The following is a 20,952-nucleotide window of genomic DNA, read 5'->3' on the forward strand; positions in this document are numbered from 1 at the left end:
TATATGTATCATCTCACTAATCCTCATTACACAACTAGCAAGTATTATAATCCCCACTTTAAATTCAGAAAAGAAGGCTGGTTGTGTGACTTTTGTCAAGTTCCTTAGTCTTTTTGCACCTCAGCTTTCTCAACTGCAAAATGGAAATAATAATAGTTCTAACCTCATAGTGTGGGTGTGAAAGTTCAACTAGTTTATACTTAAGAAAGCACATAGCACAATGCCTGCTACATAGCAATGTCGACGAAAATAATCCATATCCAATCTATAAATGAAAATTTGGGTGAGTTTATTCTGAGCTTAAATCTGAGGATTATAACCCGGGAGAGTCTTTCCACAAAGGAACAGAGCACTCCAAAGAAGTGGGGGTATAAGGGTGGTTATATACCCTCAAAGAGGATGTTTCACATAGGATTGAAATGTCCCTTTTACAATAGTCGCGAGACTGCTCTGTCGGCACAGCGATTGATGGAAATAGCAGGTAGGTCTGCTGTCTCTGTGAACACAGCAGGGTGGCAGTCTGTTGTCTCCAGCTGGGTGGTCACAGGTGAGCTGGGAGGTGAGTGCAGCAATCAATTCCTAGCCTAAGGAAAAATGCTTATCCCTAAGGAAATGCTAATGTGGGGGAAAGTTGCACCTTTATCTCAAGGGCCTTTGTTCTGGCCATAGGAAATGTCTAAGCAGATATGCAATGCGTGCTCAATAGTCAGTCAGGCCCTTTAGGAGGAAAAAAAAAGAACTCAGGCCGAATTAGGTTTATACCAAATGGCTTCCTCATATACTCCAATATATCCTATTGCTTGCCATTTTTATTTGTCATTTCCCCCTTTTGATCTCTAATCTTTCGATAGAAAGCATTGATGATCAAAATATTGGCCCTCGGCGCCAGGGTGGTTGCTGCCTGCCCTGGGTCCATCATGTCCCTTGGTGCTAGGCTTTTATTTCATTTATTTGCCTAGTTGTCCACGTTGGGGGGAAATAGTGGACAAGCATGGAAGTATATTTATTAACAGAGGAAGCATTTCGTATGTTATGTAATTAATTTAGATTGTTGCACAAACATTGCATATGCGCTTTTCTATGACACCTTGCATTTACATTGTATATGATTATAGAACAAGTACAGTAACGATAATAACAGCATTTTTGAAAGGATTAGTCTGAAATGCATCCTTAGTCATAGTCTCTAGCAGAAAAGGAAATTTGTCCAGGATTATAAGACAGATCAACCATCTCAAGCCGTCGAGCAATCATTACTCTAGTTTGTATGCTACTCTTACAACACTGAGTAAAGAAAACAACAATTAGTTTGAATATTATGCTAGTACAAGAATTCCAAGAAGTAGTAGAAATAGGAATTCCAATCTGGATTGGAAAAGGGAACTGATACCGGAAGGGAGCTAACCAAACAACTCAAGACTGGGTGTCGGATCGCATAAGGCATCCACTTGCTTCTTCAGAGATGACACATTGGAAGATTCATGACGTATAAAGGCACAGCATTCAGTCTGAATGATTGTCTATGTACCACCTTGCGATGCAGTAAGAATATCTAAAGCCATTCTGTTTTGAATGACAGCCCTTCTCATTAAAGGCATTTCAGTATTTAATGAGACTATTCCTGCTTGACTATCGTTAAGGGCTTCTTGAGTAAATTTAGTCAGATCTTCCATATGTAATAATGACATCTTTTAGCTCCAAAGGAGCAAATATGGCTGCAAATATAGCCATACCAGTGGAGCACTGAACAAGCCCATCCGGCCTTAAAGAGAGGGAGATTGGTGACAGGTTTTAACTCAGCCTGACTCCTTCCCTGCTTTTAAAGGAAACTCGGGGTGCAATGTTTTAGCCATCCAGGCAGTAGCCAAGGCCAAAGATTTGTTCCACATAACCATTGAGTTCCATTAGGAGTCACTCGATAAATTCCTGGCCTTCAAGACCAGTCTGTTCCAAATTAATCACTTTAAGTATGATAGGATTCCAAACAATTATAAAATAGGTATACAGTTTAAGCATAACAAAGGTTTAAATGAGGAGATATAAGGTTGGGAATATAGGCCTGGTCCGGAGTCTTGGGACAGCTGTCTACAACAGATGTCTTCTTCTTCTCCTCCTGGTATTGTCCTTTTCAAGAGGGCTGCAAAGAGTCTTATTTGATGTCTCTTTCAATAAATAAATTCTTCAGGTTACAGTCCATGATCCTTAAGTTCTGGGACTTCTCTGTGAAAGAATCAGCTACAAATCTTTCATTTCTTTTAAGCACCACAATAAGACCATGAAAACAATGTAATACATCCCTTAAGCAAATCTGGTTTATATATTTCTTCATTTAATTGCATAGGCTGTTGTATTATTTAAAAAGGAGACAGCCGATGTTTACAAAAAGTATAGATCTAAGATTAAAGAGCACTAGCATAAGAGCTTTTGGCCGTGAGAGAGTAAATGTTTCTGAAAGCTTGCCAATTAACTTTTGGTTGTGCCATTAGTTCCTTTTACCAATACTGAGGATTGAGGATGGTAGGCACAGTAGAAATGCTGCAATATTGGCCAAACGTTACAAATAGATTTGAGTTTCCCCAGTCACTGCGTAACTCGTGAGGAATTCCTCAAACAGGAATTATTCTAATAGTAATTTACCTACTGTTAAAGCTGTTGCTCTTCTGCAAGGAAAGGCCTCAAAACAATGTGAGAACATACAGATCATTACAAGATATGTTTATCCTTGAGATGGTGGCATTTGGACAAAGTCCAATTGTCATACCTCAAAGGGTCCCTTAGGAAGGGAAAGTGGCCTTGTGACCCATGGAGTGGGTTTCTTATTGGGCCCGAACCACATCTGCGAGGGGGTGTCAAAAATTCCCCCTTTTGACTGCCACATCTGTTTCTCTTGCTCTGTGGTAATTTCTTGAGCCTGTAGAAGGAAATCTTTTACTGGGTTAGCAGAGTTAACAGAAAGTAGCAGGCATTCTTGAGGCTAGACAGTGTAACATCCTCACCTACACTTAAGTAAGACTCATTTGTAAACCAAATTAAACAATAGAATGCAGTCGTGGTCTTCTCTCCCTTGTGATGTTGGAAGGTAACAAGGTTAATGGTTGGAGCAAATTATAAATTAGTTCCTGCGTCCAGGGGGCAGGCAGTCAAGAAAACTTGTAGATGTCAGAGTCAAAGCATCTTTTTGCAGCTTGAAAGGTCTCTGATGATGTCATCGGGCATTCAGGTATCTTTCTGAGTGGCTTACAGCTTACACAGCAACAGACAGAAATCTCTCTTAAGTTTCTATCAAGTTGTTCAGCTTCAGTTTGCAAGGTTTCAGGAAAAAGAGCATGATCAATTCTCAATGATTCCAGATGAAAATGAGGTAAAAATTGAAAACATTAGTTTGGAAGTTTGTAACCAGATATTACAGTAGAATTCAGGACGCAGTTCAGTTCACAGGTAGAAAAAGCCTCAAAGACAATTAACAGAACTAGGATCTAATATCCACAAATGCGTATTATAATTTTTCACTGAAACAATTCTTCTCTCTAAAATCACCCTCATTTTTACCAAAGATAGTCAAGTTAAGACTAATTGGTTTGCCAAAATAAGTTTAATTTCAAGAAACTTGGCCCAATTATTTACATAAGTGCAGCAGGAATAGCAATTGATCATATAGGTTCTTAAATCTGCTTTGCTGGAATTTTTCATGAGGAATCTCAGATTGAACTTTAAAGACTTCTTGAGGCCAGAAAAGTCAAGCCAAGGATTTGCGCCATGAGGCCTTGCCTGCAATACCTTAGATTTGGGTGACTTCTCTCCTTTCTTGAGATTCCCCAGAATATTTCGAGGTTCATTGCACCTGCCAGATAAGCAAGCTTCCTTACTTACCAGGTAAGATTGCTGGAATCTCTCTCTGTAAAGCAAGGTACCAGGCCCATATCTCCCCAAGTGGCTTTATTTCCAGAAAGTCAACCTTATTCCTCAAAGGCAGTATTGTCATATCTGAGTCTGTATCTTTCTCTCAAACATGACATTCCAGTCAAAGTTTTGGTAAGATAACAAATGTGTCCTGTTACAAGGAGAACAGATTCTTATTGAACTTATGCAAATAACTATATTGCCAAGAAATAGCCATACTCTTTCACAAAGAGTTTCCAAATTCTGGAGGGATCAGGTAGGGAGAAAAAGACAAATGTTTCAGTTTTGCTCACAAAGGTATAATTTCACTGATTGCTATAAGACATGGTTAGCATAAGAGAAAAGATTTCCTTAAATCTGAGAAAACAAAACAACACATCAAAAACAATATTTCAAACAAAAGTCGTAAAAATTATAATCATCCTCAGTTCATTCAGTCCTGTATAACTGGTTCTTGATCTTAATCTGTTAGCAGTTTTGTTTTTTAACATTAAAACTCATTTGCTTAATTGGATTTACTTTAATCTCAGTCTATGTGACCAGGCATAAAACTCCTTTCAGAATTTCTCCTTCACAAACCTTCTACAACTTTCTTTTTGCCTTCAGAATTTGTCCCATGCTTTCTTTCTTCCCTTCTAGTACATTAGGACAAATTTGTCTTTCTTCACCAACCAAACAAAAATATTTCCGTTCTTTATACCCTTTTTACTGAAAACTTACATTTTAACTTTCCTTGAATGCAGAGCTGTTTTCCTTATTAATTTCCAATGGCTTTAATTACATATGTTAATTAGAACTTTTAACCATTAACAGACAAAAGGTAAGCAATTATGAATTGTCTTTTATATCAGCATTCTAAACACTTCATAATTTCTAGGAACACATCACTTTACAGTAAAAGACCCATAGACTTTAGCATCTCTGCAATAAAAACCAAAAGCAGATAAACTTAGATGTTTAGCAACGTTTGTTCTATCCAATCCAAAAATTACCCAGATACTCAGATTTTTATCATTTAACTTGACTTGGCAAAACCAAAAAGAATTTCAAAGGTGTTTTTTTTTCCAAGTATACAGACCATAAAGCAGTTATTGTACCCACTTTTATCTATTTAAACCGTTTGTTTCCGTTTGAAAACCTCATGAGACATGAGACAAAACCGGTCCTCATTTAAAGCTATTATTTTGCTGACGAATTTCTAACAGACAACATGAACTTATTTGACTAGTAAACCCAGGCTGCATACCTGCATCGTTATGCAAATACCGACAACTCTGACAACAAGACTATTTTCAATCAAACCAACAAACTTAAACAAGCTTTCATTTACCAAAGGTTAATTCACAAGACGTTAACTTTGAAAGATACTGGGTTAATTTCTACTACATTTAGAATTTATGTAAGCACTTACTTTATGCCAAAACTCTTGATTTCTCAGAAACTGGGTTTTAACTCAAATTACATTCCAGGTTGATCTACCTGTCCAACTGCATCACAAAGGCACAGACAAACCCAAGTTTTCGATTTACAGGAGGTCCAGGTTCTGGTCAGGTCCAGCCTGAACTTAACCTCGACTTGGTGACAACAGAAGAGATGATGAGCAAAACAGACAAAGAAAAGAAGAGATGAGATCAAACCTCGCCCTCATGGCCTCTTCCAGAGGGTTATCAAGATAAGAGTCACACAACAGTTCCCATGCTGGGCACACAACCCCAGCAGGACAGTTCACAGAATAAATCACAGGTCTCCTACCCTTATAACTGACTCAGTAGTGATGTGGATTAAGGCTGCCCCAGCTAGAGAAGCCCAAGGTGACCTGGCCTACATGCCAAACTATATGACCCAGTGGACTTTTTTTATGGTATGAATTAGGACTGCCCCAGGGAGAGAAGCCCGGGGCATCCTCACCTGCATGCCGATCTATATGGCCAGATTCGTATCTAAAGTTATATGACCGCACAATAACCAGACCCCATCTGCACTGAAATCATTTAATGACTTTTTACATCATCTTTTCTTTTTTTTCCAGTAAAAATAAGTCACGTACGCATGCCTTATAAAATTAGCCCTAACCCTCAACTCAGGGCAGCAGCAGGAGCTCTGACTGCCCATGGGTCCTGTCCCCATGCGGCAGCAGCAGGAGCTCTGACTGCCCATGGGTCCTGTCCACATGCAGAGGCAGCAGCAGGAGCTCTGACTGCCCGTGGGTCTGGTCCCCACACACCAGCTCTGCCTGCCCATGGGTCCTGTCCCCATGCTATTCCACACTATTCTCTAAATAAAAGAGCACTACTGCCAGATCTTGAGAGTCTAAGAAATCTTTCTTTCGACTCCTCGGCTCACCGATCCCGCATCATTTCTGGTGGCCCGTACGGGGACTTGCTTCATAGGCTTGTGAGCTCGAGTTCTGGTAAGTGCCCTTTTCTTCCTTATGCCTTTCTCTTTTTCAAGGATGGATCTAGATTCACTGCTCCATCGGGAACTTTCTCGGACAGCTGTATGAATCCACGTTTGCTGCCCATGGCTACTCTATGGGGCAAATTGTGGCATTCAGCTTGAAGAGATTCAGTACCTTAAGCCTCAGGGTGATGGAGAATGAATTAATCCATTCCTTCCTGACTCTATCTCTAATAGACAAATTTTACGTGGGCGCGGGTCGGCCACTTAAGTCATTAGGACGGCCGCCAATCTCCAAGACTCCCGTGGAAGGTTTCTTTTCCTAAGGCTGGATTGGGATCCCTCCCTCTGGCACCTGACCACGCTCTGAACTGCGAGGAAAGTCCCACTCGGGACTCCAGTTCAAGGGAAGTACCAAACTCTAACCTTTGGTGGAGTATGGGAACCCCTTCTTGGGAGAATGGCTCCAGGATGCAATTGGGTAGAATGTCCCCCAGACTGGCAGAAAATTCCTCACTGTCTTTCTCTTTCTCACTGTCTTTGTCCTTTTCTCTCCTGGGGACCATACGCCAGGCACCTATTACTGTCAGGCAGAATAGGGAAGATGTTCAAGGGATGCCCCCATCATCCCTTGCTACAGGAACTCCATTGGGGGGATTTTCAAGGTAATGGCTCCCTTTCTCTGGGACCATACGCCAGGCACCTATTCCTGCCAGGCAGAATAGGGAAGATGTTCAAGGGATGCCCCCATCATCCCTTGCTACAGGAACCCCAATGGGGGGATTTTCAAGGTAATGGCCCCTTTTCTTTCTCCTTTTCTCTCGGGAACCATTCACCAGGCCTATGCTGTCAGGCAGAATAGGCACCAGGCACCTGTTACTGCCAGGCATAACAGGGAAGGTATACAAGGGATGCAATGCCGGGGGACGCCCCCATCACCCCTTGCTATAGGAACCCCACAGTAGGAACAACGGGTAGGACGCTGCCCTAGGTTCAGGGGGGATTTTTCATGGTAATGGACCCGTTTCTTTTGTCTGTCTTGGAGTTACAATGGCCATTTTCGTCTCCGTTTGAGCTTTGCAACCGGGAAACAAAGAAATCTTTAAAGAGTAAAAGGCTCCACCCCTGGGAGCCCCAACTTTGGGTTTCTGGGCCTGATCACCCCAGCAACCCTAAGTGGGGGTGCCCTCTCTTGACAGTTGACTCATTGAGTATTTTAGTCACCTACTGAGTCGGTTATGAGGGTAGGAGACCTGTGATTTATTCTGTGAACTGTCGTGCTAGCGTAGTGTGCCCCAGCACGGGAACTGTTGTGTGACTCTTATCTTGATAACCCTCTGGAAGAGGCCATGAGGGTGAGGTCTGATCTCTTCTTTTCCTTTCTTTGTCTGTTTTGCTCATCATCTCTTCTGTTGTCACCAAGTCGAGGTTAAGTTCAGGCTAGACCTGAGCAGAACCTTGACCTTCTGTAAAATTGGAAAAATAAGCCTTTTGCCCGGGACTTAACTCTCAAACCTGGCTCTGGGAGCCCCAGCCTCCAGCCAGTTCCAGGCCTTTGCCTCCTGCTTCCCTACCTCAACTTTGCTGGCTCAGAGACAAAGTGCCCAGGCTGAGCGGGACTTGACTAAATCTTATAACTATGTCAACACCCGCAATCGGCCTCTGCACCCTTTCTCCAGCTGCTGTCAGTCAGACACTGGCTTTACCGCCACGGGGAAGGCTCCTAAGCATCCCCAGAGACCCACTCTGTGGATGCGTTCTAACTCCATCTGGGAGAAAATTTGAGGGGTTTCTCTGTGCCTTTGTGATGCAGTTGGACAGGTAGATCAACCTGGAATGTAATTTGAGTTACAATCCAGTTTCTGGGAAATCAAGTTCAACTGTCCTTAGAAAATCCTTGCAAGACTGGAAATACAGCTCTAGAGGCAGTTCAGATTCCACCTAGTTCCTTTATCACAGAAAGGATTATCATCTCCCCTCTCCAGGAACTACTATCTAGCCCATCACTAATTCCTAAGACTGAAGAAAAAAAAAAAAAAAGAAAGAAAGAAAGAGGAGGGGAGAGGCAAAACGGCCATAATCGTGCCCTTGCAAAAAATCTAGCATCTTGAGTATCTTCTCCACAAATATTGGTAAAAAACAATAGCTGTAACAATAGCTGTGCAGTCTCTGTGTACGTGTGTCTATGTGTACGTTATATGTGTGATATTTTACCTCCGGATGGTGTTACCAAAATTAAGAGCTCTGTTTAATTGGCTTCAAGTAAGCGCTTACATAAATTCTAAATGTAGTAGAAATTAATCCAATGTCTTTCAAGTTAACTTGATGTGAATTAACTTTTGGTAAATGAAAGCTTGTTTAAGTTTGTTGGTTTGATTGAAAATAGTCTTCTTGTCAGAGTTGTCAGTATTTGCATATGATGCAGGCATGCAGCCTGGGTTTACTAGTCAAATAAGTTCACATTGTCTGTTAAATTCGTCAGCAAAATAATAGCTTTAAAGGATGACCAGTTTTGTCTAATGTCTCATGAAGTTTTTGTGGGTACAATAACTGTTTTATGGTCTGTATACTTGAAAAAAAAAAAAACAGCTTCCAAATTGTTTTGATAACAATCTTGAGTTTTGCCAAGTTAAGTTAAATGATAAAAATCTGAGCATCTGGGTCATTTTTGGATTGGATAGCACACAAGCATTACAGCTAAACTTATCTAAGTTATCTACTTTTGGCTTCTTATTGCAGAGAGGCTAAAAGTCTTTGGGTCTGTTATTGTAAAGCAGCGTGTTTCTAGAAATTATGAAGTGTTTAGAATGCTGGTATAAAAGACAATTCGTAATTGCTTACCTTTTTAGTGTTTACTATGGTCTGTTAAGGGTTAAAAGTTCTTATTAACCTATATAATTAAAGCTACTGGAAATTAATAAGGAAAACTCTGTATCTAAGGAAAGTTAAAATGTATGTTTTCAGTAAAGAGGGTATAAAGAATGGAAGTATTTTTGTTTGATGGGTTAAGAAAGATAAGTTTGTCCTAAAGTACTAGAAAGGAAAAAAGACAGACTTTGGGACAAGTTCTGAAGGCAGAAAGAAAGTTGTAGAAGATTTGTGAAGGAGAAATTCTGAAAGGAGTTTTATGCCTGGTCAAGTAGACTAAAATTAGAGTAAATCCAATTAAGTGAATGAGTTTTAATGTTAAAAATAAGCTGGTACAGAAATTAAAATTTGGTTTTCTCTCAAAGCATAATTTTCTTGAACTTTTGGCCTGCTCTAACTCTACCTAAAAGACAGAAAATCTATGTTTTGTTAAAATAATTTCCTATATTCAGAAAGAAAGAGGTCTCTTCTAAAATTTTTTGACGATGTTGTTTGCTCTTGACTGTCTCTGTTGTCACTTTGAATGGATGCCTGAGCATTGTTTAACAGTGATCGTTGTTTCCTATTTGAACAAGTATTTTAAAAACTTTTGATATTTTTGACAAGCTTCTCCCTCAAAAAAAATATTCAAATCCTGAATGAAGGCTTTCTTTTGACCTGGTAGATGGAAGAAGAATTTCTCTGAGGATTTTCAGAGGGCCCCTGAGACTTCTCAAAGAAATTTGCTCTCTTCCTATAAGGAGGAAAATACTAAATTAATTAGGTTTATTTGGTTTATTAAATTACATGGGAAGCATTGTCAAATAAGCGATGATAAACTTTCTTATGTGGTATTACATGGGTGAATATTATTAATATACATGTCTTAACATTATATAGCATTCCTAAAATTCTAATCTGTTCTGGTTATCAGTCATAATTCCAGTTATTATCTTAAAGTGTTATATGTCACAGAAATAGCCAAGTTTCTTTGTCAATTGCCCTTTTGAGTCTTTTGTCCATTTGCAGATAGTTGCTGTTTTACTGTGATGCTTTTTGCTTTTGCAAATATGTTTCATCTCCAGAGAAATTCCTGGAAAGGATTATGACAAAGGTTCTAAACTATAGGTTTCTGATAAACTTTCAGAGTGTAAAACTGAATTGGGTAAGAAATTACAAAATTCTAACAGAGAAACTGTGCTCATAGATCTGCTAACAGAAGATTAAACTCAATAATCAATTATACAGGACTGTGTGAACTGATGAGAATGATTATAATTTTTTATGACTTCTGTTTGAAATATTGCTGAGTTTTGATGTTTTGTTTTGTTTTCTCATATTTAAGGAAATCTTTTTCTCTTTTCTCTTATGCTAACTATGACTTACAGCGATTTAGTGAAGTTATACTGTTATGAGTGAAACTGAAACATTTATCTTTTTCTCCCTACCTGATCCCTCCAGAATTAAGAAACTCTGTGAGCGAGCATGGTTATTTCGTGGCAATATAGTTATTTGCATAAGTTCAATAAGAATATATTCTCCTTATAACAGGATACATTGGTTATATTACCAAGGCTTTGACTGGAATGTCATATTTGAAACATACAGGCTCAGATATGACAACACAGCTTTTCAGGAACAAAGATTGGACATTCTGGAATACAGCCACTTGGAAACATGGGCCTGGTACCTTGTTTACAGAGATTCTGGCAATCTTACCCAGTAAGTAAGGAAGCTTGCTTATCTGGCGGGTGCAAGGAACCTCAGAATATTTTGGGGGACCTCGAGAAGAGAGGAGTCCACCCAAACCTGTAGGTACTGCAGGCAAAATCTGATGGCAAGTCCTTGGCTTGGCTTTTCTGGCCTCAAGAGGCCTTCACAGTTCAATCTGAGATTCCTCAAAAAAAAAAAAAAAAATTCCAGCAAAGCAGATTTAAAAAAGCCTGTATAATCAATTGGTATTCTTGCTGCACTTATGTAAATAATTGGCAGACCAGTTAATCTTAATTTGGCTATCTTTTATAAAAATTAGGGTGATTTTAGAGAGAAAAAATTATGTTTCAGTAGAAGGTATAGTACACATTCATGGATATTAGATTCTAGCTCTTCTCTTCTGCAAGATTCATCTGTTACTAATCATAATGTTTCCTTGTGGCCATCCATCTCTGATACCTGGGAGTTCCCTGGCCACAAGCAAACCTTTTCCTTCAACACTACTGCCCAAATACTAACTAGATTTGCCTTGTCACAGGTGGATCATGAACGGCAAGTTCCAAAGGTAAAGTCCCCAACTTATTGATACACACAGGATGGACTATATCAGATTTGGGACGAATATATTTGGCTCACTCCTACTAGTGGTCAACTCAGTCAAAAGGCCACTATATGTTGGGAACAAACCAATCACACCTGTGATACGTGGCCTAATAGCACCCGACCTATGGGACAGATTCCCCGTCATATGTGTTCTCATATCATAAGCTTAAAAAATACTGATTGGTTTGGGACTGACTGGGATAGACGACCAAGCACACGTTGGTTAGCCCCTAATGGCACTCAGTGGCTATGTGGCTCCAACTTATGGCCTTGGCTGCCACCTGGATGGATTGGACGATGCACCCTAGGCTTTGTCTGGATGCAAGGTAGAACTACATTTACTATATCTCCTCCTGCTAACCTACCCAACCTGCAACAGCGCTGGACCCGCTCTGTCTTCCACTGGTATGACCATCTTTCCTCAATTTTCCTTCCCCAATTAGGAATTGAAAGTGTCATCTGGCCCATGGAAGCTCTAAACAAATTTACTATGAAAGCATAAAAATGATACACAACATAGCCTTTTGCTGCTTGATTTAGAAGTGTCCCAAATGCATAAGGCAGTCCGCCAAAACCTAATGGCACTGGATGTCTTGACAGCAGCACAGGGGGGCACCTGTGCCATTATAAAAACTAAATGTTGTGTCTATATTCCTGACTACCATCAAAATATCTCCGGCTTCCTGTCTGATATGAGCCACCAAATTAAGTCCATGTCTGACCCTCCCCTATCTCTAAACGACTGGTTGAACTCTTGGTCAGGTCCAGGTCTCTGGACTGCTATCAAAACCTTATTCATTGGGTTAATCATACTGCTTGTATTTCTTATTATAATTTGTTGTCTGTTTCATTGTTTGTCTTCCGCATGTCAACAAAGTTTCACCTCCTGGACCACCACTCGTCAAATGATTCTCTTGTCCCCAGAGGCTCTGGATGCCTTGTCAGCCTTGGACTCCACGGGTGCAGTCTTCCGGTCCGCTGAACCCCCTACCTATACCTATGGCCCCATTTAGGGACAGCTCTACGACCTTGTACAGCCGGAAGTAGTTACAGAAGACTGACCGTCGTCCATATCCCCAAAAGATTTCGGGGCCAAATGGGTTCAGGGGGGGTTTATGATGTGGATTAAGGCTGCCCCAGCTAGAGAAGCCCAAGGTGACCTGGCCTACATGCCAAACTATATGACCCAGTGGACTTTTTTTATGGTATGAATTAGGACTGCCCCAGGGAGAGAAGCCCGGGGCATCCTCACCTGCATGCCGATCTATATGGCCAGATTCGTATCTAAAGTTATATGACCGCACAATAACCAGACCCCATCTGCACTGAAATCATTTAATGACTTTTTACATCATCTTTTCTTTTTTTTCCAGTAAAAATAAGTCACGTATGCATGCCTTATAAAATTAGCCCTAACCCTCAACTCAGGGCAGCAGCAGGAGCTCTGACTGCCCATGGGTCCTGTCCCCATGCGGCAGCAGCAGGAGCTCTGACTGCCCATGGGTCCTGTCCCCATGCAGAGGCAGCAGCAGGAGTTCTGCCTGCCCGTGGGTCTGGTCCCCACACACCAGCTCTGCCTGCCCATGGGTCCTGTCCCCATGCTATTCCACACTATTCTCTAAATAAAAGAGCACTACTGCCAGATCTTGAGAGTCTAAGAAATCTTTCTTTCGACTCCTCGGCTCACCGATCCCGCATCATTTCGGTGACTAAAATACTCAATGAGTCAACTGTCAAGAGAGGGCACCCCACTTAGGGTTGCTGGGGTGATCAGGCCCAGAAACCCAAAGTTGGGGCTCCCAAGGGTGGAGCCTTTTACTCCTTAAAGATTTCTTTGTTTCCCGGTTGCAAAGCTAAAAAGGAGGCGAAAATGGCCATTGTAACTCTAAGAGAGATGAAGATATTTGGGTTGGTTCTATTCAGAAAAACTTTTTGTAAGCGCTTACTTTAATAGAAGGAATAGAGCTCTTTAGAAAAGAAGGAGATGAGATCTGAGATTCCAAAGGCAGCTGCAGAGGAGATGGAAGGGATAAACGGGGTGGGATGGTTTCTGAATTCTTATCCTTTTTAAATTCAGATACAGTCTCTGCCAATTTATGGTTAGTCTCCTGTAAAGAATTCACTTTATCATTATTACGTTTTGAAGCCTCTAAATGCCAATCATAATAAGCTTCCCATTCTTTTGCTTTAGTTTTAGAGCCGGCTCTTTCTACTTGTGCGCGCAAATACAGTAGCTTTGAGATATCGAACGTTCCCCACTTTGGCCACTTAAGTCATTCTTAGTTAATCCTTCCCATTTTGTTAGATACTTGCAAGCATTGTTTCCACACAGCAAACCAGCTGGAGTTCCATTGGGAGGTCGTCCATCCGGGAGCTGGCCGGCTTTAAAAAGCACGGTTTTCCCATTTTCTTTTTGCTTGTCTGTTTTTTTTTTTGATAAAGTCTGAACAACTTCTAAGGACAGTGTAGTGGGTCAGAAGTGTGCTGCTTGTGAGTGTTACTCCCCATAGAAAGGTCGTAAACACTCTCTTACGTGCCTCGGTTTTTCCCTCCGGCCGCCTAATACTGCCGTGGGAGCTCGGAGCGCAGGTGACCAGCCCTTATGTGCGCGTCCCCGGACGAGCCTGTAATTAATTACCGTGAATGAGTGGAGTTCCCTATGGGACCGCTGCACATCGCGAGGATTGATCCTCTGACACTCCCGTTGAGGTCCTTAGTCACCTAAGGGCACCTTTTGGTAAAGGCCGGGAGGAGCAAGTGTCCCTTTTCTTCGGAGCTGAAGACATTCAGTCTCTCATTTCTCTATCAAGCAGTTTGTTCAGACTTTATAAATACAATTCTTTCCAATTCAAAGCCAAATTAAAAGGACAACCAACCCAGCTCACTCCAAGCTCCTCTAAGCCCCTGAGGCTTAGGAATTCTCTCTAGGTTTTTCTCCACCTAGGAACTGTACCAGTACCCCTCAAAACCTCTAGTCTTAAGACCTTACCCAGCTCATATAAACTCTTGGACCATCGACTTAAAATAAGGAGGTCCGGGTTTCAGGAGAACTCACCAAGGTCACCTGAAGAATGCAGTGATCCGGGGGGCTCAATGGGCCCTTATTGGTACCGAATGCCGGTTCAGTGTAGATTCCAGGTGGCCTCCGGTGGGTGTTTCTGAAATCCTGCCGCGACTACGCCAAGAACTGTCGACGAAAATAATCCATATCCAATCTATAAATGAAAATTTGGGTGAGTTTATTCTGAGCTTAAATCTGAGGATTATAACCCGGGAGAGTCTTTCCACAAAGGAACAGAGCACTCCAAAGAAGTGGGGATATAAGGGTGGTTATATACCCTCAAAGAGGATGTTTCACATAGGATTGAAATGTCCCTTTTACAATAGTCGCGAGACTGCTCTGTCGGCACAGCGATTGATGGAAATAGCAGGTAGGTCTGCTGTCTCTGTGAACACAGCAGGGTGGCAGTCTGTTGTCTCCAGCTGGGTGGTCACAGGTGAGCTGGGAGGTGAGTGCAGCAATCAATTCCTAGCCTAAGGAAAAATGCTTATCCCTAAGGAAATGCTAATGTGGGGGAAAGTTGCACCTTTATCTCAAGGGCCTTTGTTCTGGCCATAGGAAATGTCTAAGCAGATATGCAATGCGTGCTCAATAGTCAGTCAGGCCCTTTAGGAGGAAAAAAAAAGAACTCAGGCCGAATTAGGTTTATACCAAATGGCTTCCTCATATACTCCAATATATCCTATTGCTTGCCATTTTTATTTGTCAGCAAGCATTCAATAAATGGTAGCTGCTGATAAAGAAAGTAAAACATAATCCAAGGAATTGCTAATTGAGTGGTATGATGTGCCAGACACTGCCATACTTAGAGGAGCAGTGTGGATTGTGATTAAAGAACACAGGTTCTGGCATCAAACAGATCTAGTTCAAATCCTGGCTCTAAGTATGACCTTGGGCAAGCTAACTCTCTCACTTCTGATATTGGTAATTTCTGTCTTGTTTCTTTTCTCCTGGCCATTATGGCTAGAGGCTAATTAATGTTATTGATTGCGATATTGTGATTAATAACAATAAGTATATATTTGGTCTTCTTCCCATTTCTGGCTCAGAGCTCCTAAAACCCTTGAAATTTCCTAAGTGATGAGAGCAAGTAAAGTGTCTTTTGTTATGTTAATGACGTGACTTCTGGTTGCCAAGAGAACCAACCCTGTAATTAGAGAGTTGGAACTTGGGGAGAGGAGAGGAGATGGAGGTTGAATCAAGCACCAATGGCCAATGATTTAATCAATCATGTCTATGTAATTTAGCCTCTATAAAAACACAAGAGAATGGGGTTCAGAGAGTTTATGGGTTGGTGAACATGCGGAGATTTAGGGAGTGGTGCACTTGGAGAGGCATGGGGGCTTCCATGCTCTTTCCCCATACCTTGCTCTATGTATCTCTTCCATCTGGCTGTTCCTGAGTTATGTCATTTTAAAGTAAATCAGTAATCTATTAAGTAAAATGTTTCTTTGAGTTCTGTGAGCCACCCTAGCAACTTGATAGAACCTAAGGAGGTGGCATCTTTGGGACTTCCAATCTATAGGTGGTTGGTAAGAAGCACAGGTGATAACCTGAGCTTGTGACTGGTGTCCGAAGTGGAGGTGGAGAGAAGTCTTGCAGGCCTGAGCCCTTAGCCTGTTGGATGTGATGCTATCTCCAGGTAGATATTGTCAGAATTGGATTGAACTGTAGGACACCCAGCTATTGTTGCAGAATAGCTTGGATGTGTGGGGAAACCCACACTGAAATTGGGTAATCAGAATATTACTCATCTTCTAGTGAAAAACAGCTTTCGTTTTCATTGATTTTTCTCTAGTGTTTTTTTATTTTCTATTTTATTGATCTCTACTCTCATCTTTATTATTTCCTTTCTTCTGCTTACTTTGGGTTTAATTTGCTCTTCTTTTTCTAGTTTCTTAACATGGAAGGTAAGGTCATTAACATGAGACCTTTCTTCTTTTATATAATATAGGCATTTAGTACTATAAATCTCCCTGCTAGTACTGCTTTAGCCGAACCCTGAAAAATTTGATATTCTAGCCATTCTTCAATTCACTAAAAACATCTTTGTTGGATATTTCCTAGGTGTTAGGCATTATGCTAGTTGCTGGAGATAAAGCAGTGAACATGACAAAGTCCCTAGCCTGATGGAGCTGATATTCCAGTAGAAAGAGACAGATGTTAAACATGGAAGTAAGTAACAAGATAATTTCAGCTAGAGTTGAGTGTCTCTGTCAGCCACTAGGGATGAGAGGGGTGCTAGAGGGTCATGAAAGGCCTCTCTGAGGAGGTGACATTTGAGCTGACAGTTCCTTGACAAGAAGGAGCCAGCTGGGTCAGCATGTGGCCTCCAAGCATACTTCCTAAGTGAGTCTACTGGCAAGTCAAGCTGGATGGTTTGGTGAAGTCAAGGAATTTCAGAGTTGATCAAGGCAATACACTAAAAAAGCCATCTGGTCCTGGACTTTTGTTTTGGGGGAGGTTTTTGATTACTGTTTCAATCTCCTTACTAGTGAGCAGTCTTTTCAAATTCTCTACTTCTTCTTGATTTAGTTTTTGAATGTTGTATGATTCTAAGAAATTATTCATTTCTTCTAGATTATCCAATTCTTTGACATATAGTTTTTCATATTGTTCTCTTAGAATCCTTTGCATTTCTGTGTTATCTGCTGGACTTTCTCCTCTTTAGTTTCTGATTTTGTTTATTTGAGTCTTCTCTCTGTTTTTCTTAGTGAGTCTACCTGAGGGTTTGTCAATTTTATCTTTTCAAAGAACCAGCTCTTAGTTTCATTGATTTTTTTCTGTTGTCTTTTAGTCTCTATTTCATCGATCTCCACGTTGATTTTTATTATTTCCTTTCTTCTACTGATTTTGCACTTTGTTTTTCTTCTTCCAGTTCCTTTAGGTTCACTGTTAGATTTGTTTATTTGATATTTTTCTTGTTTGTTGAGGTAGGCCTGTACTGCTATAAATTTCTCTCTTAGTATGGCTTTTGAAGTATCCCATAGATTTTGGTATGTCATATTTTCATTTTCACTTGTCTCCAAGTATTTTTAAATTTCTCCTTTGATTTCTTCACTGACCCAATAGTTGTTCATTAGCATTTTGTTTAATCTCCGCATGTTTGCAGCTTTTCTAGCTTTCTTCTTGTAGTTGATTTCTAGTTTCATACTGCTACGGTCAGAAAAGATGCTTGATATTATTCCAATCTTCTTAAATTTATTTAGACTTATATTGTAGCGTAATATGTGATCTATCCTAGAGAATGTTCCATGTGCATTAGAAGAGAATGTGTATTCTACTGTTTTTGGATGGAATGTTCTGTATATATCTATTAAGTCCATCTTGTGTGATGTGTCATTTAAGGCCAACGTTTCCTTAATTGAATTTTGTCTGGATGAACTATCCATTGATGTAAGTGAGATGTTAAAGCCCCCTACTATTATTGTGTTGCCGTCTATTTCACCTTTTATGTCTGTTAATATTTGCATTATGTATTTAGGTGCTCCTATGTTGGGCAGATAGATATTTGCAAGTGTTATATTCTCTTGTTCGCCTGTTCATTTTATCATTATGTAGTGCCATTTTCTGTGTCTTGTTACAGTTTTTGTTTTACGTCTATTTTGTCTGATATGTGTTGCTACTCCAGCTTTCTCTTCATTGCCATTTGCATGGAATATCTTTTTCATCCCTTCACTTTCAGTCTGTGAGTGTACTTAGATATGAAATTTGTTCTCTTCTATGCAGTATATAGGGGTCTTGTTTTTTTTATCCATCCATCCACCCTATGTCTTTTGATCGGAGCATTTAGTCCATTTACACTTAAAGTAAGTATTGATAAATATGTACTTATTGCCATTTTGTTACTTTTTTTCCAGATGCTTTTGTAGTTCTTCCCTATTCCTTTCTTCTTCTCTTGTTTTCTTTCCTCGTGACTTGATGACTTTCTTTAATGTTGTGTTTGGGTTCCTTTCTCTTTATTTTTTGGGTATTTACTATAGGTTTTCAGTTTGTAGTTACCATGAGGTTCATATATAACAACATATGTATATATCTATTTATATTAAGTTGATGCTCTCTAAAGTTCGACCTCATACTAAAACCCATACATTTTTACTCCCCCTCCCCACATTTAATGTTTTGACATATTTTACCTCTGTTAATCATGTGTATCCTTTAACCTTTTATTGTTGATATAGATGATTTTAGAACTTTTGTCTTTTGAACCTCATGCTAGCTTTATAAAAGTAGTTGATCCACTACCTTTATTATACATTTGCCTTTACCAGTGATATTTTCTCTTTATAATTTTCTTATTTCTATTTGCGTCCTTTTCTTTTCCACTTAAAGAAGTCCCTCTAACATTTCTTGTAAGGTCAGTTAAGCAGTTAAGTGGTTATTTTTTCCTTGTCTGGAAAACTCTTTTTATCTCCTTCCAGTATGAATAACAACCTTGCTCGATAAAATATTCTTGTTCGTAGGTTTTTTCCTTTCAGCACTTTGAATGTATCATGCCAGTCCCTTCCAGCCTGTAAATTAGTGTCTGCTGAAAAGTCAGCGGATAGCCTTATGGGGTTTCCCTTGTATGTAACTTGTTGCTTTTCTGTTGCAGCTTTTAATATTTTATCTTTAATTCTTGACATTTTAATTATAATGTGTCTTGGTGCAGGCCTTTTTGTGTTCATCTTGTTTGGTACACTCTGTATTTCCTATACCTGGATGTCTGTTTCCTTACCCAGGTTAAGGAAGTTTTCAGCTGTTATATCTTCAAATAAGTTCTCTGCCCCTTTGTCTCTCTCTTCTCCTTCTGGGACATCTATAATATGAATGTTAGTATGTTTGATGTTGTCCCAGATGTCCTTTAAACTGTCCTATTCTTTTAAATTCTTTTTTCTTTTTTCTGTTCAGCTTGGGCAATTTCCTCTACTCTTTCATCTAGATTGCTGATACATTCTTCTGCGTCATCTACTCCGCTGTTGATTCCCTCTAGTGAATTTTTTTCATTTAAATTGTTGTATTCTTCATTTCTGATTGGTTCTCTTCTATATTTTCTAACTCTTTGCTAAGTTCTCACTGTGTTCATCTATATTTCTCCTGAGTTCTGTGAGCATTCTTATGATCATTACTTTGTAGTGTTTATCAGGTAGATATTGTTTATCTCTGTTTTATTTAGTTCTTCTTCTGACGATTGGTCCTATTGTTGTATGTGGAAAATATTCCTCTGTCTCCCCATTTTGCCTAGTTCTCTGTGCTTATTTCTATGTATTAAGTAGTTCAGCTACATGTTCCAATCTTGGAAAAGTGGTCTTATGTAGGAAATGTCTTATGGGGCCCAGCAGTGTGCTCTCCTCTCATCACCCTTGCCAAATACACAAGGGGTATCCCCTGTGTGGGCTGCATGTGCCCTTCAGTTGTTACAGGGCTGCAATTGCTGCAGGCATGCAGGTAGGTTGGGCCGGTCCCTAGACCAGCTGATTGTGAGGCCAGCCTTGTGAGACTGCTATGAGTGAGCTATTGGGTGGGGCAGGCATTGGCTGGCTGCATGGCCCTGTAGTACTTGACTGCCTCAGGTGCATTGGTGGGTGAGGCAGGACCCTGTGTAGCTTACTGCAAGACCCAGCAGTATGTGACTGTTGCTACCTCACTGGTGGGCAGGGCAGACCCTGCTACCCTGGTACAGCTGGTTGTCTGGCTGTCAACTGCTGCTGGTTGACTGGTGGGTGGGGCACCCCCCAGTACAGCTGAGTGTATGGCCTGGTTGAGCAGCTGTTGCTAGCTCATTCTCAGAGGCAAGCCTCTGGTGCAGGCTGGCTGTGTGGCCCGATGGTTCACAACTGCCTCAGGCACAATGGTGGGCAGCCAGTCCCCTGGCATGGCAGCATGCAACTATTTCGTGTGCATTGGTGGGTGGGACAGATCCCCTGTCTGGGTAGTTGTGAGGCCCAGTGGCCCAAGTCTGCTGCAGGCTTGCTGGTGGATGAGGCAGGTCCCTGGCATGGGCTGCCTGTACTGCCTGGCTGTGCACAGTTTGCCTCAAGTGCTACAGGCCCTCATGCTAACAAGCTGGAGGAAGGATTCCAATATGGTTCCTGACAGAGTCTACATCAGCACAGTTGAGCTACATCACAAAAATAGCTGCTGCCAGTGTCTCAGTCCCTTGTGGAGGGGTTGCCCAGCCACATCACTTTTCTGGGAGGTGCTCTAAGCTTAGTAATTGAGTCTCTTTTACCAGTAGACTATGCACTTTTCTATCTGGTGTTTTTGTGCTGATTTTTAGGTCAAGTGAGTCTGTGCTTGGGCCCTTGAAGAGCAGGTTTTCCCTTCCCTGAAGTTCTATAGCTTTCCTGGGCATATATCCCATTGGTTTTCAAAGCCAGGTGTGATGGGGGTCTCATCTCTCTTGTGCTGGGTCTAGGGGCAGGGGTACCTAATGTAGAGTTCAAATCCCT

At 40.8% G+C, this 20,952-nt stretch overlaps 1 protein-coding gene across 8 annotated transcripts in view; it reads right to left on the reverse strand.

Annotated features, from left to right (window-relative positions):
- ARHGEF9 (Cdc42 guanine nucleotide exchange factor 9) overlaps nucleotides 1-20,952 on the reverse strand; it is a 569,920-nt gene that overhangs the window by 283,426 nt on the left and 265,542 nt on the right. For 2 of the 8 annotated variants that reach the window (XM_070256602.1, XM_070256607.1), the window contains exon 2: nucleotides 14,516-14,675. The exons of the other annotated variants lie outside the window; for them this stretch is intronic. The gene's annotated coding sequence lies outside the window, so the exon portion shown is untranslated. The remainder of the gene's footprint in view (nucleotides 1-14,515; nucleotides 14,676-20,952) is intronic. 8 annotated transcript variants of the gene reach the window in all.

This window comes from Equus caballus, chromosome X (assembly GCF_041296265.1).
Source record: "Equus caballus isolate H_3958 breed thoroughbred chromosome X, TB-T2T, whole genome shotgun sequence".
Lineage (NCBI taxonomy): Eukaryota > Metazoa > Chordata > Mammalia > Perissodactyla > Equidae > Equus > Equus caballus.